General features: G+C 48.5%; 1 long non-coding RNA gene across 1 annotated transcript in view; it reads right to left on the bottom strand.

Moving 5' to 3' along the window:
• LOC132653015 (uncharacterized) overlaps positions 1-16,536 on the bottom strand; it is a 42,071-nt gene extending 25,535 nt beyond the window's left edge. Inside the window, exon 1 of the long non-coding RNA XR_009590641.1 lies at positions 16,295-16,536. This is a non-coding gene — a long non-coding RNA (uncharacterized LOC132653015). The remainder of the gene's footprint in view (positions 1-16,294) is intronic.
• Between the last annotated feature and the right edge of the window lie 617 nt (positions 16,537-17,153).

The following is a 17,153-nucleotide window of genomic DNA, read 5'->3' as shown; positions in this document are numbered from 1 at the left end:
CTGCCTCTGCCTCTCAAGTGCTGGTATTCAAGTTGTTCAGCACCACACCTAACTACACGCTCGTCTTTTAAACATTTATGGTGATTAAATTAGACTCTTGAGAGATGCCAGAATTATTTTTGAAGATTGATTAAAATATAAGAATCAAGAGGTAGAGAGCAAAGTTTGTGTCAGTCTTTTGATCTGCTCTTTGAATAACAAGAAATGAAGTTTGGTGACCCATGGAGACAAAGTTTGGCTGAGGAAGAGGCTAAGTAGGAGGCTCCACCTTAAGGCTGCCTCTCTTCTCTTCCACAAGTTCATAATACCCAGGGGCAGCAGAAAGAGGACCCCAGAGCAAAGAGGTTTGAGCCTGGGCCACGAAAAAATACCACCTCAGACAGGTCCCAGCCTAGAAGGAACCACAGAGGCAGAATGGCAGTGAGGCTAAATTAGGAATAGAAAAGTTCACATCTCTGGGCCTAACCCCTCTCTACTCCACATTAACTACTAGCTCTCAGCCACAAACCCCTTCTCTATGCTCCCTGACAACACTGAAGCAGATCTCAGTCAAGCCTGTCTCCATTTTGCCAGTCAAGTCCATAGCAGGCTCTGCCTTCAGTGGGCGCCGGAGCTGGTCAGGCTGAAGGAGGAAGGGAGCCTCTTCGTTCCTGCCAGCAGCAGCCCTTCATCCTGACTATGACAGCGATTCCATTATACATTGATTCCTGTGCCAGGTTTCCCTCCCATATTGCCAAACCAGCCTTGTGAGGCCCTTGGGGCCCTGAGTCCCTGCTTCTAGCCCTGCCCTCTGCTTTTTCAGCTTCCCATTTCTTAAAATGACACGTCTCTTTTCCAGTTGTCCAGTGCTGTTTGGTTCATTCCTTATGTAAAATCCTCTCTTAGCTGGTGACAGTGGCAAATTCTTAAAACCCAGCACATGGGATCCTGGTGCTTCAGAAGGATGCCAAACTGGGGTTTCGAGCCTAGGTTACACAGGGAAAATCTGCCTCAACACATAAAAACAACAGTATGATTTGTTTTCTTGATGTAACTGTGACCTACTCAAGTGCCGGATCCCCTGAGACATTGGTGGGTCGTGATTAAATATGAGCTCCTAGTAGAGCATCATCACCACATAAGACATAACTGTGAGAGACTAGGGTCATGAGGCTACTGCCTTGACAATGTGACTGTATTGTAAGATTCAGCCATGACACACACTAAGGACCAAAGCTGAGCTGGACCCATTACACCAGCAGAAAACTGACGTTGGGAAAAGCTGATGCATTAGACAGACTAGGGTGAGACACCAGGGCCTTGGAGCCCAGAAGCCTAGTTGGTCCCCAGATTGTCCATGATGTGTAAGACCCCTCAGATACCAGATGTCAAGCTGGAGTAGGGGCAGCCACAACTGACTGACGAGCAGCCTAATGACGACCTCTGGCCCTGAGTTGATTGTTGTTCCAAATGAAGTCAATACTGTCATTTAAACGTTGTTGTCTTGATGTGACTTCAAATTGACAGCAGAGTTGTGAGAATAGTGCAAGGAGCTGAGCAGTGGTGGAACACACCTTTAATCCCAGCACTTGAGAAGCAGAGGCAGGCAGAGCTCTGAGTTCAAGGCCAGCCTGCTCTACAAATTGAGTCTAGGACAGCCAGGGATTACGCAGAGAAACCCTGTCTTGAATAACAACAACAACAACAACAACAACAACAAAAAGAATAGTTCAAGGAATCCCAAGCTACCCTCCCTCCCAATTCCTCCCCCTTCACCCCCTGACCTTATGTTCCCTTTGCTTCAGCCTTATGTGTGAGCACACGTCTTCCAGAAACACGTTTTTGTTATGTTTGTCACTGGGAGGTCAAGTGACAAACTGAGAAGACGACTTGTGGGAATGAGCTCTCTCCCTCCTGCACGTGAGCCATCAACATCAAACTCCGGTCATCAGGGTTGGCAGCAAGCTCCTCTGCCTGCTGAGCCATCCTGCCAGCCCTTTTCAAGACTTAAATCTTTATCATTAAATAACTCAGTATGGGGCTGGAGAGATGGGTCAGCCGTTAGGAACACACGTTGCTCCTGAGGAGGACCCGGGTTCAGATCCTAGCCCCTACATGGCAGTTCACAACCATCAATAACTGCAGTTCCAGGGCACCCAGTGCCCTCTCCTGACTTCCCAGGATGCCAAGCACATACCTGGTCCACATGTATACGTTCAGGCAAAACACTCATACACATAGAATGAATAAACCTAAAAAAAATTAATAAAAATAATATCTTAGTATGTATTTCCTCCAAAAGACAGGTTCCTATATACCCACAATGCAATCACCAGAACTGTAAATTCAAACCCTGCAGTGTGGGGCTGGCCGACCGTATTAGTGACCAATACACACATGAACCACAGTGACAGTAACAGGGCTGGCACGTAGCTCGGTGGGTAAGGTATTCGCCTAGCACGCGCCAACCTGGGCTTCCGTCTTCACCTCCACTTACCTCGGCAGCAGTGACGCTCGCCTGTAACCCCAGCAACTAGGAGGTGGAAGGAAGAGGAAAGAGGACTGGAAATCCTAGATTATGTCACCTAGCAAGTTGGAGGTCAGCTCAGCGACTAGAGAACCCATCTATCTTAAAGCAAACAAAACCAGGAAAATAATCACTAATATTTGAGGACTCTGCTTAGTCATTTTCTACCAGCCAGTCATACCAGAAAACACCGAGAAAATGGAGTCTGGAGGGAACGGCAGATGTTTTTAAGTTACATAAAACAAAAAACAAGAACAGCTTTGCGATGAGCTGGTGGTGTGGGCTCTTAGGAGTCTGAGCACCTCCAGGACCTGACCCCAGCAGGGGCAAGCTCACCCACGTCTTGGCTGTGTTATTCTGGGTCCTGACCAGGAGCTTCTGGGGTTTTAGTTTTGCTGTGCTTGGATGTGAAATGGGCCTTGCCGGGCTATGGAGCAGAGGCATGTTCACAGGAACCAGGCCTTGACAAGCGAGCAGGCTCTCATTACAGGGTTCACGCCTTCCTATCAGCCCTTCTTGGCACTCAAATCTCCCTCTGTAAGCTTGCCTCTCCATCTCAAAATAAAGCCAATGATACCCGCCCCTGGATATTGGGAGGAGGGAGGAGGACAGGTGATGGTGATGGGCTTTGTGATGAGAAGAGCCCACAGCAGGGCTGTCTGGATAGAACATATGATTGACAGTACCGGTGACACAAGCAGAAAAGTGTTTTGGAATCCTGGCCTGTCAAGAATGTGGGAGAACCTGTTCCCTCTACTGCTGCTTTCAGGCTCCAGCCCTTGACTTCTTCTCCTGTCACCCCTGTTGCCATCCTTTCCTCTGCCAGTTGATGAGTCTCATGTTGAGCCATGCCAGCCTTCTTGAAAGCCGCTCAGTCCGGTCTCCAAGTAGGCAGTAAGCATGTCACCCAGTTCTGGGCAAATTACTGAGTAAGAGGGGGTGGCCCCAGTGCTGCCTCTCAACCCTGGCAGGCTTTCCCAGAGTCCCACCCATGGCCCCAGCCCACTAGTCCTTTCCTTGACACTCTCTGCTTACCAAGTTCAAGGGCAGACGTACACCCTGAGGACAGTTTTGGCCTGGGAGAATGCAGACCCACTCAAGAGGACTGAGAAAAGATTTCTTGACTGCAGAGCTCCCGGCAAGAAGATGGCAAGGGGGGAGGGGCAAGTGGGTCCACAGCATGAGTATAGCCCTAGGCCAAGCTCTGGACATTATACGTACCCTGAAGACCCTCATAAGTACTGGGAGCCTGAGGCCTGATCCTTCTTTCGTAAGGTGTGGAACAGGGTATCAATGGGTAAAACTTCTGGCTGGAGCTAGTGACTTTTTAGAGGCCAACCCCTGGGTCTAACCCAGTGGTTCTCAGCCTTCCTGATGTTGTGGCCCTTCAATACAGTTCCTCATGTTGGTTTCTCTGTGTGGCTTTGATTATCCTGGAACTTACTCTGTAGATCAGGCTGGGCTTGAACTCACGACTGCCTCTGCCTCCAGGTGGGTGCCACCAACACCTAGTTTATAAAATTATTTTTGTTGCTATGTTATAACTGTAATTTTGCTTCTCTTATAAATTCTAGTGTAAATATCTGGTATGCAGGATATCTGATATTTGACCCCTGTAAAAGGATCATTTGACCCAAAAAGTCTTGCAACCCACAGATTAAGAATCACTGCTCTATCTCCAAAGCCGGTATTCCATCTACGCTGGGCTGGGGTAAGAATCTGCTATGACCTTCAAGATCATCATCTTTTGGGGTGCAGCCTGTGGCCTTGCCAAGTCACCTATGTACACTCTGGGATCCCAGATCTGGCAGGGACTGTCTGTCATCTGTCACGTTGCTGTCTGGTTATTCCAGGTTTTAGATTCCTCTGCTTATCTGCTCACATACCAAGCAGAGACCAAAGAAAAGCTGTAGGAGCTCAGAGGCGGTTAGGCAGCGACACCTCAGCGAGACAGGGTCAAGTCCTCTTGTTTATCAGAAGACATCTCAGAACCAGTGACAAGGGAGAGGACTGCCCAAGGTGACAGCCTTCCCCACATCCACCCTGCGGGTTCCCTCTCTGCCTTGTCAACACCCACAGCTTTGCCAGGAAGAAGGGGTGCATCCAGGTTCTGAATAGGGAAGGAAAATACCCTGTTCCGAAGCCCCCTCTTCTCTGTAGGACAGGGCCAAGGAGTCAGGGTAACCAGATCCCAAAGTACTCACTTTAAAAGATAGGTCTCAATATGTAGCCTTGGCTGGCCTGAAACTTGCTTTGTAAATCAGACTGGTCTTGAACTTCCAGCATTCTCCTGCCTACAACCGTGTGGCTACCATTACCTTGCCTAACTCCCTTTGTTTATTTGTTTGTTGTTGTTGTGTGTGCATGTGTTTGCTTGCTTGCTTGCTTGCTTAGCTTTTTTGAGACAAGTTCTCATGTAGCCCAGGCTGGCCTTGAACTGTCGATCCTCCTGCACCACCATGTCCATCCTTAGATGTATTTATTTATTTACTCACGTATTCATCAGTGTAGCTTCCTAAATGCCAGTCATTGCCATAGAATTTCTTTTCTTTTTATGGTGCTGGGTAAAAGAAAATTTAATCATTCTGCCTTATACATTACAACCTGGAAGACATTTTACCTCCTGCTTTTGTGTTTGGCTTTATTTATATTTTTTTAAGATTTGGTTTTCATTATTTAATGTGTAGGGTGTCTGTGTAATACGTGTGTGCACCTGCGGAGGCCAGAAGAAGGCGTCAGATCCCTTGGAACTAAGTTACAGATGATTGTGAGCAGCCATGTAGGTGCTGTAGATCAAACCTAAGATCCTCTGGAAGAAAAGCCAGTGCTCTTAACCTCTGAGCCATCTCTCTAGGCCCCGTGGTTGCCTCTTTTACTTAAAGGAATTTTGCCTCAGCCTGAGCAAGCGCTCAGTTTGTTTATACACATCTATAGTAAAAAGAATGTGTTTGCCTGGGTGCCAGGTGACATTTACCTTGGGTCACCTAGGGGCATAGCTGCCTTCTTGGTTCATTTCTCCTCTCCATATCCTAGTTACTGCTTTTGAGAAAAGGACAAGGCTTTGCAGCAATGACCTTCCATTCCTAAGAAGACCGAGTGAGACTCAGAGACGTCAGCAAGAGACAAGGAAGCCGGATAGACTCGGAGAACTGGTGGCAGCTGACTGGCCAAAGGTACCAAATGTGTCTATCACATTTCCAGGACTGGGCGGTGACCCAGGAGAGGACGATGGGACATCCCCTAGGATTGCTCTGTTAAAGCAGCTTGAAGGCGCCACAACAAACAAGGAAGCAGATCCCCGGGGTGGAGATAGCCACTCACTCTCCACTGGATTCCCAGAATCTTCTAGTTGTTTCTTTTCTTTCTTTTTTTTTTTTTTTTCCTGGAGGCCCTAAAATTCCAGTTAAAAGCTTTGTATTCCCAAAGAAACTGCACCGAGAAGGGACTGGGCCAAATAAATCTGCTAATGGCCTCCAAACACCCAGCCTTGCGTCATTCAAGTACTTCCTTCTTGGGTCACTGCTCAGCCCACAAGATCCTTGGGAGCAAAGAAGGGACGCTGTCTGTTCTTTTCTTGTTCAGATGACGGAGGTAGATGTGGACATCTGACTTTGAGGACCCTCTGCAACAGCCACGCTCTCCATTCGACCCCTGAACTTTGGATTAGGACAAGCAGAGCCCAGCCAGCCAGCCGTGGGTCTTAGGCAGGCAAGGGGCACGTGGCCTTGCCCAGGAGATCCACTTGAGACCCCCATCTAAAGAGAGGAAGGATCCTGTATGCCAGAGATGCGCAGGAGAGGGTGGGCATTTGCAGACAGCAGGCTGTTCTGAAGGCTGCCGCTCCCCCCTGTAAGATTCTTGTGTGACCTGCCTGCCCTTGCCATCTGAGAGGCGGCCTGGGCTCCGCGTATTGAATGACACTTTGCTGAGACTGGCTGGAGTGGCTGTCTGCTGCATGTAAGCAAATCAATGGCAGACGCAGTGAAGCCATCCTTCAGCTTCCCAAATTAGACCTGGCAAGTTAGAGCGGGCGACAGCAGTGCCACCTTCTTATGCTGACTAGTGCTTTGTGATTCAAAAGCCTCCAACAGAGCCTGGCACAGAGGTGCTGGAGGTCCCAGCCCTGTACCGCCCAAGACCCACACAAGAGCACTGGTTCCCAAGTGCTCAAAGGGACTAGCCCCACGTCCTGCAGGGAAACCCGGGTCTTCCTGGATCCATCCATCCCTGTCAGGGTGATTTTAGGCAAGATGGTTGACCTCTCTGACACTTGCTTTCTTCTTTTCTATTTTTCCTTTCTTTCCACCTGAGTGGTGATTGATTGGTTGATTGATCCTGATTCCCCTGCCTCCATCTCCCAAGTACCATGCCTGGTTATTTTCGGTTCTGGGCATTAAACCTAGGTTTTTGCACATGCTACGCAAGCACCCTACCAACTGAGCTGCATCAGCAGTCACTATTTTTTCTTTCTTTCTTTCTTTCTTTCTTTCTTTCTTTCTTTCTTTCTTTCTTTCTCTCTCTCTCTCTCTCTCTCTCTCTCTCTCTCTCTCTCTCTCTCTCTTTCTTTCTTTTGGAGGCAGTGAGTTTCAAATATCCCAGGCAAGCCTTGAACTCCTGATCCTCCTGCCTCTGCTTTCTGAATATTGACTTTATGGAAGTACAATATGATGCCTGGCTTTACTTCCTCATTTCTTTGGACTGAAAGGCAGGATGGAGTGGACTCTGAAGTTAGCTCCAGGCTCTACCACCTTGACTGCTGGACTTGGGAAATGACATCACTCCTGAAAGCCTCAGTGTCTCACAAGTGAAGTGGAGCCAGTAAAGCCTGCTTTAAGTGGCTGCTATAGGGCAGAGTGCTTAGCACAATATCGGCCCGTAGTAAAAGTGCTCAGTGGGTGGTAACCAGAATAATAATTGACAGTGTAAAGTAGCTAGCATGAGGCCAGACACATAATTACTAATAAAAAAAAAAAGTACGTATTATAAATTGGTGGACAAGGGTTAGTGTAGAGGGTTTGGCTGGTCAGGGCTCAACAGGACTATGTGTGAAACAAAGGAGTCTTAGCCGTTGCAAGCTTTGAATGGCTCAATAACCAGGGTAAAGAGAACGTGATTTCAGACTGTACTGTCTCCAGAAGACTGGAGGTGGGAGCAGTCCCCCTCATTCCTAATCAAACAACACCGAGAGAGAGACTAGGGAAGGCACGGGGCCTGAAAAAAGGGTGTTCTTTCTCTCTCTCCCTCTCTTTCTCTCTCTCCCTCTCTTTCTCGACAGTCTCTCTATATAGCTGTGTAGCCCTGTCCTGGAGTTCACTATGTAACCAGGCTAGCCTCAGACTCACAGACTTACTGCCTCTGCCTCTGCCTCTGCCTCCTGGTGCTGGGATGAAAGGCCACGTGCCATTACCACTGGCTCAAACCCTCCTAATATTTCAACAAAAAATAAAATTTCATTCTTGGCAAGTGTGCTTATTTGAACAAAATGAGATGTAGGCAATCCTTTCTCTTTCTCTTACAGGTCGTGCGTTTCTTGGTGTAAGATGAAGCCGTAGTGAGGGAAACGGAGCCAAACTGACAGTTTGTCCTGTTTGTAAACAAGACAGGAAGGTAGAACCTGAGGCCAAGTAATTGGTTTTTCAAAAAGTGTGCATTTCCTTTTTGTCTGAGTGGTAATTCAGTTGGTAGAGTGCTCGCTTGCCTTGTATGCACAAATCTCTGGGTTCAGTCCCCAGCACTGCATAAAACAGGTGTGGTGTTGTGTGCCTGTAATTCCAGCCTTCTTGAGGTGGAAGCAAGAGGATCAGAGGTTCAAGGTCATCCTCCACTACATTAGCAAGCTTGAGGCCAACCTGGGATAAATGAGATTCTTGTTTCAATGTTAAAAATATGTACTTTTTAGGCAGTCATGGTGGTGGCCTACACCTTTAGGCCCAGCACTCAGGGAGGCAGAGGCAGGCAGGCTGCTGTGAGTGTAAGGTCAGCCTGGTCTACAAAGTGAGTCTAGGACACCAAGGCTACACAGAAAAACCCTGTCTAGAAACTACCCCCCCCAAAAAAAAAGAAAAAGAAAAAGTACTTAAAAAAAAAAAAAAAAAAAAAAACCTTATTGAGCCGTAGAGAGTAGCAGGCTGGATGGCAATTTGACTACTGCCATCCAGCAAGTGATTTTCTTTTCCTTTTTTAAAGATGGAGTCTCACTCCATAGCCTTGGCCGGCCTGGATCTTGCTCAATAGATCAGCCTGTTATAGCACCCAGGACAGAGCCATCAGCCCGGGGGAGTCACAGCCCCCAGTGAGCTGGGCACTCCCAAACCCCAAATCTCAGACTTGCCCACAGGTCTCATGGGGGCATTTTCTCAACTAAAGTTCCCTCCTCCCAAGGACTCTAGCTCGTGTCAAGTTGACATAAAGCTGTCCAGCACTGGTGGGGTCGTACTCCTGAGCGTGGCAATGGTTCTATAAGCTCTATAGCTTCTGGGAGATGATCATAAAGTTTATTCCATAGGGAGTATAGTGCCACAAGAAACCTAATTGACCTCCCTCCCTAAACCTAGAACTCTTTTTTTTTTTTCCTGTGAAACACTCAAAGTTTAGTTAAGTAGAAAATAACTTCTTCCACCATGGAATTGTACATTTTCTTCCCACATGCCTTGCTTTGAAACAGAAATTACTGTGATCGACTTCTCCGCAAGAAAAAAAAGAAATGACAAAATATTAATTGGAAGATTTGAAAAAAAAAAAAACAAAAAACAAAAAACAAACCACTCAAACACCAAAGTAAAGCTAAAGTCACTTTCTTAGAAGCCTCTGCTCCACAGCCCACAAAAAAAGGAGTCAAAACTGTTGAGTAACTGAGATCCCTGGTGGTACATTCCCAAAGCCATGGAGAACTGGGGGAAATTAGATGAAATCAGATGCCGAGGTTATCCTCGACGTTCAGTATTTTAGTTTTTATTGTTGCCTTGCCTGTGGCAAGACACATGCGTGGGCGTTAAATGATCTAATCAACATAGTAGAGAGCATTTCCATATCCCTAAACGTGTTTGTTTGATGTGTGTGCATGAGTGCCATGGCATGTGTGGAGGTCAGAGGACAACCTTTGGGTGTTGGTGCTGGTCCTTTTTCCCTGAGACCTTCTGGGGATGTTCCACCTCCCATCCCCCCCACCAGTAAGGGATATCTTGGGATTACAGACACTTGAGCTACTGTCTTAGTCAGGGGTAGGAATGCTCCAATGAAACACCATAACCAAAGAAACTTGGGGAGAAAAGGGTTTATCAGGCTTAAACTTAACTCCTCATCACTGTTCATCACTGTTCATCACTGTAGGAGGTCCGGACAGGAACTCAATCAGGCCAAGAACCTGGAGGCAGGAGCTGATGCAGAGGCCATGGAGAGGTGCTGCTTATTGGTTTGCACATTATAGCTTGCTCAGCCTGCTTTCTTAATAGAACCCAGGGCCACCAGCCTAGGGATGGAGCCGCCCACAATGGGCTGGGCCCTCCCACATCAATGACTACTTTAAAAGTGCCCTATAGGCTTGCCTACAGCCAGACCTTAGGGAGGCATTTTCTTAATTGAAGTTCCCTCCTCTCAGATGGCTTTAGCTTGTGTCAAGTTGACATAAAACTATCCAGCACAACTACACTGTCAGCTTGTGTGTAGGCTCTGGGGATTGAATTCCCCTCTTCAGACTTGTGAGGCAATTGCTGTACTTACTGAGCCATCCCCCAGCCCCTTAAACATGCTTGCTTCCTTTTTTTCCTTTTTTCCTCCGTTCCTTCTTTTTTTCTCCCAGCCCCTAATACAAGCTTGCTTCCTTTCTTCCTTCTTCCCTCCCTTCCTTTTTTTCTTTCTTTCTTCCTTTCTTTCTTTCCTTCTTCCTTTATTGCTTTGAGACTGGGAGCACTGTGATTCCGAACATGTACCACCACACCTAACTAAAAAAATTTATCAATACATAATTGTACATACTTATGAGGTATCATATGTCATATGATACTCCAATGACACATATATTATAAATTAGCTTATTGAACTGAAAACATTAGTTGACATCTCTCTCTCTTTGCCATCATAAGTTCCTGTGTTCTAGCTAATTCATAAAAGATGTCAGTTAGCTGGGTGTAGTGGCACTCTGGTGGCAGAGGCACAGAGACCAGCTTGCTCTACACAGTGAGTTCTAGGCTGGCCAGGGCTACGACAACAAAAAAGTAATATGTCACTGTGAGATATGGTCCACATATGTGCCATAGAATAGTGGAATTTGTTACTTCCAACTAACTGCATTTTGGTACCAATCTAATAGTCATCTGTCTTCACTTCGTGGCTCTTCTCAACCTTGAGTGCTCATTATTCTGCATTCAGATCAGATCATCTCTCTCTCTCAATCTGTATGTGTGTATGTGTGTGTATGTAAATCTGAAATATGTGCATGTATGTGCAGCTGTGGGCACACATCCAGAGGCCAGAGGAAGACATTGCACGGTGTCTTGGGCTCTCTCCGAATTACTCCCTTGAGACAGGTCTCTCACTGAACCTGAAGGGAGGCTGTCAACTAGCAAGCCCCAGAGGTCCTCCTGTTTCCACCCCCCTGTAAAACAGCTCTGAGTTACAGATGCATGCCACACTCTGCTTTTTACATGGATTTTGTGGATTTGAACCCAAGTCCTCATGACTACACAGAAAGCATTCTTCCTGAGTGAGTCATCTCCCCAGGCCCAGATTACCTTTTTAAACATATGAAATAGAACATGTGATGTGTGTCTTTCTGTGTCTGATTGCTCTCACATAATGTCCTCTGGGTATGACCACTGTGTGGCTTTTTATGATTGAATACTATTGTGTGTGCGTGTGTGTGCATACTTCCCTTATCCGCTTGTGTGATACTGAGTATCTAGTCGTAGCCATGCCTAGCCATGGCGAGTAGTTGCAGTAAACATGGGCACACATCCCTCTATACAATGGCTTCATTTCCTTTGGATATGTTCCTGGAAGTGCGACAGCTGGGCAAAGTGGTAGTTTTATTTTCAGTGTCTTGAAGAACCTCTATACTGTAGTCCTAAGTGACTATATTAGTTTACATTTCTACGAGTTGTTTTGCTTACAAGCCAACCCAGGGTCTTCCCTATAATTCTGCTGTCTGGGGCATGCTGAAGGCTCCACACAACAGTCTACACAACCATCAGGCTGAAACCTTGCTGTTCAGGGTTGGAAGGTCTAGGGGTGAGGAGTTGTCTGCTAGAGTCTTTTGAGATTATAGGTAGGAGCCATCACCCTCAAACTCCCTGATTTCAAAAAGTATTTTCTCCAGGCACAGTGATGCACCCCTTTAATCCCAGCACTTAGAGGCAGAGATAGGCTGATCTCTGTGAATTTGAGAGCAGCCTGGGCTACACAGTGAGTTTCATCCCAGCCAGAGCTATAGAGAGAGACCCTGTCTCAAAAAAAATTATCTCATGTTTATCTCTTTTTAAAATGTCATTTCATTTTGCATGTCTGTGTGCTACATCCAAAATCATGTCAAATCTCTTTTGATGTGATCTGTTTTTCCCCCTGACTACGCCAGAGTCCGATTCCTGGATGTCATCAGCCGTGGTCTTCCGTTTTCAGTGCTGTATAATATTCCATTGTAGGGGGCATGGCACTGTCTGCTGCAGACCGAAAGAACTGCTATCACCACCTCTGCAGTCCTTCCCAGAGATATGGTTTTTATAAAGTATATAGCCAGAGAGGAGTATGTATGTAGCCCAGTGGGCAGTGAGCATCTAGCCCAGAAGAGTTGAGAATATAGCCCAGTGGGGAGTGGCCTCACCATCAGGCCACTGTTAATCAGCTTTACTCTGAAGACCGGATTATTCTATGTGGCAACACTAAACAGGCCTTGTCCTGCAAACCCATCAGGTGGTGGGGATCACAGGCAAGGCGTCTGTTCACTATAGACCACAACACAAGGGGAGAGACAGAAAGACAGCCCAGCTTTAGGCACCGAGTGGAGAAGAAAGGGCCCTGGTCTATCTTCCAGTTTGGTCTTAAACTCACAACCAGGTAAACAGACACTGGGGCTGTGCACAGCCTCCCTGCTGTAATTCCTCCATGCAGTCACAGACCGCTGCCACCCTCAGTCTCATTTACAGCCCAGGAAAACTGTGGCTTGTATTAGTTATTTTCCTGTGGCTGTGATAAAACACCATGACCAAGGCAACTTACAGAAGAAACAGTTTATTTGGGGCTTATGGTTTCGGAGGACTAGAGTCCATGATGGAAGAAAAGAGGTAGCAGGCAGAGATGGCAGGCAGCTGGAGGCTGCAACAACAATTGAGGACTCACACATACAATCAAAAATGGAAATTGGAGTTACCTGACTCAAAACAGCAGGAAACCTGAACACTCACCCCCAGTGAAATACCTCCTCCAGGAAGGCCACACCTCCCAATCCTCCACAAACAGTTCCATCAACTGGAACCAAGAATTCAAATGTCACTGGGCATTGCATTCAAACCACTACAGAGAGGTTAAGTAATCAATCGCCCAAGGTTACACGGTTTGTTAACCCCTGGAGTCTGGATTCTAGTTTAGTTTCTGAGACTGCAAAGTCAGCCATGCTCCTGCCTCAAACCATAAGGCTGCACATTAGAATTAGGTTTCTGAATCTTGACAAAGGAAACAAATTTTTAAGACAGGATCTTACTACGTAGCTGAGGCCGGCCTGGAATGCGTATGTAATTCAGGCTGATCTTAAACTTGCAAGCTTCCGTTTTCAAGTGCTGATATTACAGGCAGGTAGGACCTAGCGCAGCCATTTCTTTTACATTCATCCATGGACAAAGTTATGCAGCCTCTTCTGTATCTTGGTTTCTTTCTCTGTAAAACGATTCCGTATGTAACACTTAATTTATGGGGGCATCAGACAAAACTCTAGAGAGTGGGGGATATAAAGCAAAGAAAGAAGTCCCTTCACGCCCCCCTGTCATCTGAGAGCCGCATTTTGTGTCTGGGGAGGGGAGCTGAACAGCAATGCTAACTCTAAGAGGCAGAAACATTTCCAGTGCTCTGAGGAACAACTAGGGAAGGGACTGATGGGTGGCACTGGAGCTGAAATTTGAAGGATAAAATTATACAACTTTCTTGGCAGACAGCATTCCGAATGGAAGGGAGCAGTCACAGAAATTCTTAGGCTGGGGCTGTAGAGATGGCTCAGTGGTTAAGAGCACTGCTGCTCTTCCAGTCGACCTGGGTTCGATTCCTACCACCCCCGTGGTGGGTCAGAACCATCTGTCACTCTAGCTCTGGAGAATCTGGTGCCCTCTTCTGGGATCCTAGGGCACATGGGACACAGACACAGAGGCACACAAAACACCCACACCCATGAAACAAATAAACACATAGTTTAGAAAAAGAATTCTGAGGGTAATGGATACTTAGAGAATTTGAGGATTGGAAGGAAAAGTGGTTGGAGCAGGGTGGGGTTGCCTGAGGGCTAAAGCTGGTCTGGAGAACATTTTGAGAGAGACCTGTGAGGGTAAAGATGCTCCTGGCCACGCAGTGGAAAAGGCAACGGGCTGCTGGGTGTGTGTCTCAGCAGGGAGGTCCAAGCTGGAGACAGACATGCAGACTTGAGTGCATAGATGGGTTTCCAGGGGGAAACCGTGAGAACAGCTACGTTGTATGGGGCTGACAAGATTCAAACGGAAACAGCCAAGTGCGTAAGTGGTGCCTCACACAGTAGGCACTCAATAGAGGCTGGCTGTCACCAGTGTCACAGTGTCTCTTACACTCACCTCCACCCCACCCCCGGCTCCTCACCACAGCCACCCTCATGCCATCCTCCACCGCAGAAGAGTGATTTAGCTGTCCCCCTGCTCACAGCTGCAATGGCTCCTGCCGGCAGGACGGAGTTCAGACTTCACAGACGGCTCTGAAGGCCCTCCTCGATGCGGTCACTGCCACCCTTGCCAGCCCCCACTTCTGCTACCGCTACCTCCCACCTCATAGGAAACCCTTTGTTCCTTGTCTTTGAACATGTGGCAGCCTCTGCCTTGACTTGCCCAACAGCAATCCCCTGTGATTCTCACAAGCTCTGTGAAGCCTCCTTCCCCCCCCCCCACGACCAGGCTGCCCCCTCCCCTGCAGATCTTCTCCCAATGCTCCAAATCTGCTCCCAGCCTCCCCAGTGTCCCGGGGGAGGGGAGATTGCTCTTCCCACCCATGTTTCTGCAACATCTAACACTCACTCTGTGTCACAGGCAAGGCTGTGCCACAACAGCCTTCACCGTTAGCATGTCTCAGTTCACGGGAGCCAGCATGGGTAAAGGGTCTTGCTCAGGCCACAGCTGACAAACACTGCAGCCAGGAGCAGACTCCAGGCTTGTCTGATTCTGGGTCCAGGTACACACACACACACACACACACACACACACACACGCACGCGCGCGCACTCACATACGCACACTCTCACACACAACGTCAAGACATTTGGGGGTAGAGTAATCTTGGTCTTTCTAATTGTTCCCTGTTTGGGAAAGGATCCAGACTGGGTGTTAAATTTTGCCCTCAGAATAGCTATTCATTGGCTTGTTTAATAATTCATTCACCCATTTGTTCTCATTCATTTACTCCCCCATTCTTCTATTCACCCGCTCACTCACACTTAGTAACTGTCCTTAAAATTTTGCCCCAAGAATGCAGCCCTACCTCCTACATGACTTGAAAACCCACAGAAAGAGCACACCTGACCAGGGGATGGGGTGGCTCAGGCTGGGAGCAGAACCCAAAGGGCATACAGTTGCCCTTGGTGATTGAAAAGTGTTTGCTAAGTGGCTTTGGGAGCAGCATATTCTGACCCGAGTATCCGTAAACACAAAGACACAGCTTGAAACAGATGCAGATAAGAGGCAGCCTGGGATGAAGGAAGATGAAGATGAAGATGCTGCCCAAGAAGTTTGGGGACACAGGCCGATGCCAAGGTCAAGATTAATTTCAGAGTTGGGTAGGATGCAAGCTTAAGGTTTGGGTTGAATATAGGGTTAGATCTTGAAATACAATCCTCTCTCTTTTTTTCCTTTGAAAAAAATTCTGGTTTGTGTATATTTGTTGGTGTTTTGCTTGTTTGTTGAGATAAGTTAGTGTTGTGTACGTGAGGCTGGCTTCAAACTCGTGATAACCCTACCACCTCAGCTTCCCAAGGACTCAGCTTATAGAAGTGTGCCACAGTGAAGGGGCCCAGATTCATCCATTCTCCCTCTCTCTCTCTTCTCTCCATTCCGCTCTCCCTCCCAAACCCTTCTCTCCCATTCTTCTTGTGGGTGATGGTGGTCTTTTGGGACAGTTTGTAGCTCCCAAGCTGGACTCTTTCCTCCACATCCCGAGCGCTAGGCATGTGAGACAGGCAAGGGCTTGGTTTATGAGAAGCCAGCCCAGAACCTGAGGATTAGAGGTGGCCTGCTTAGTGCAATGAATTTGGGAAGCTCCAAGGAGCAGATTGAAAACCTGTTGAGTGAGACATTTTGGCTGTGTGATCATGGGCATCCTTTTTGACCCTTCTGGGCCTCCTGATGCCCACCAGTTAAAGTGCTGCCAGTTTGAGATGCTGTGGTATCCTCTCTGGCGGAGTCGACATCCTTTTCTGCTCAGAGACTTCCCCACACTCTGCTGTCCCTTGGCCACCACCAAGCACACAGTAGGTGTTCCGGGCTGCCTCGATCTCTCTTTCTGCTTCTATTTCCCCACAAAGCCGGCTGCAGGAGTAGTTCCTTCCCCCCTTGGGACCACCCAGATGTGCTGACTCACCTCTCTGGAGGACCAGGCTGCGACACTTGCCAGCCCCCGCTGTCCCTGCCCATCCCGGGCTAGCGCTGCGCAGCCAGGGTCCTGCATTGCCCCGGGCGCGGAGCCGCGCAATTACCCTAATTACAGCCTGGCCTCGGCGGCGGTGGCGAGCGCGGCCACGCCGGCCTGAGAACGCCCCCGGCCCGAGGCCGGAGCGTGGGAACCTCCGTGCCCTCCGCCTGGGGCAGCGGCGGCGGCGGCAGCGTCGGGGACCCGCCCGCTGGGGAGGCCGGGATGCGCGATAAGCCCGCCCCGCCGCTCCCGCCCGGCTAATGACTGGGCCGCTCTGGGCGCGCGCGGCCCCTTTCATCAGCAGGTCCCCAAGCGCCCCGTGCCCATTAACTACCCAGCCCCCACACCTGGGTGGGGAGCAGCGGCGGGCCCGCCGCCCCAATTGCCAGGCGAAGCCGAGTGGCTACGCGGGCCGGGAGGTTCCCAGGAGAGATGCGGCGCCCTTCCGCCGTCCCACATCAGCTCAGCGCCTCGCTCACCCGCTTCTCCATTCACACGCCCACTCATTCATTTATTCACTGAACAAACGTTTTCTGCGTCCCTTCTAACCATTGTTTCCTCTTCTGTAAATGGTAATAATAACATTATCATAAGCGTTTAGGTGGTAGGGGAGGGATGAGGGAGGCCGCTGAGAACATGCTTTGGGGTTGGCCCATTCCAACTGCACCCTGGCTCGCTTGGCACACTAATCAATCGGAGGTGAGGTAGAATCCACTTTGCAGAGGCAAGACTGGGCCACAGAGACGTGACGGGACTGGTCAAGGTCACACAACGACAGGGGTGTCGGCTCTCACCACTGCGCCACACA

The sequence above is a fragment of the Meriones unguiculatus genome, chromosome 3 (genome assembly GCF_030254825.1).
Source record: "Meriones unguiculatus strain TT.TT164.6M chromosome 3, Bangor_MerUng_6.1, whole genome shotgun sequence".
In the NCBI taxonomy this organism is placed as follows: domain Eukaryota; kingdom Metazoa; phylum Chordata; class Mammalia; order Rodentia; family Muridae; genus Meriones; species Meriones unguiculatus.
This window is presented reverse-complemented; position numbering and strand designations above follow the sequence as displayed.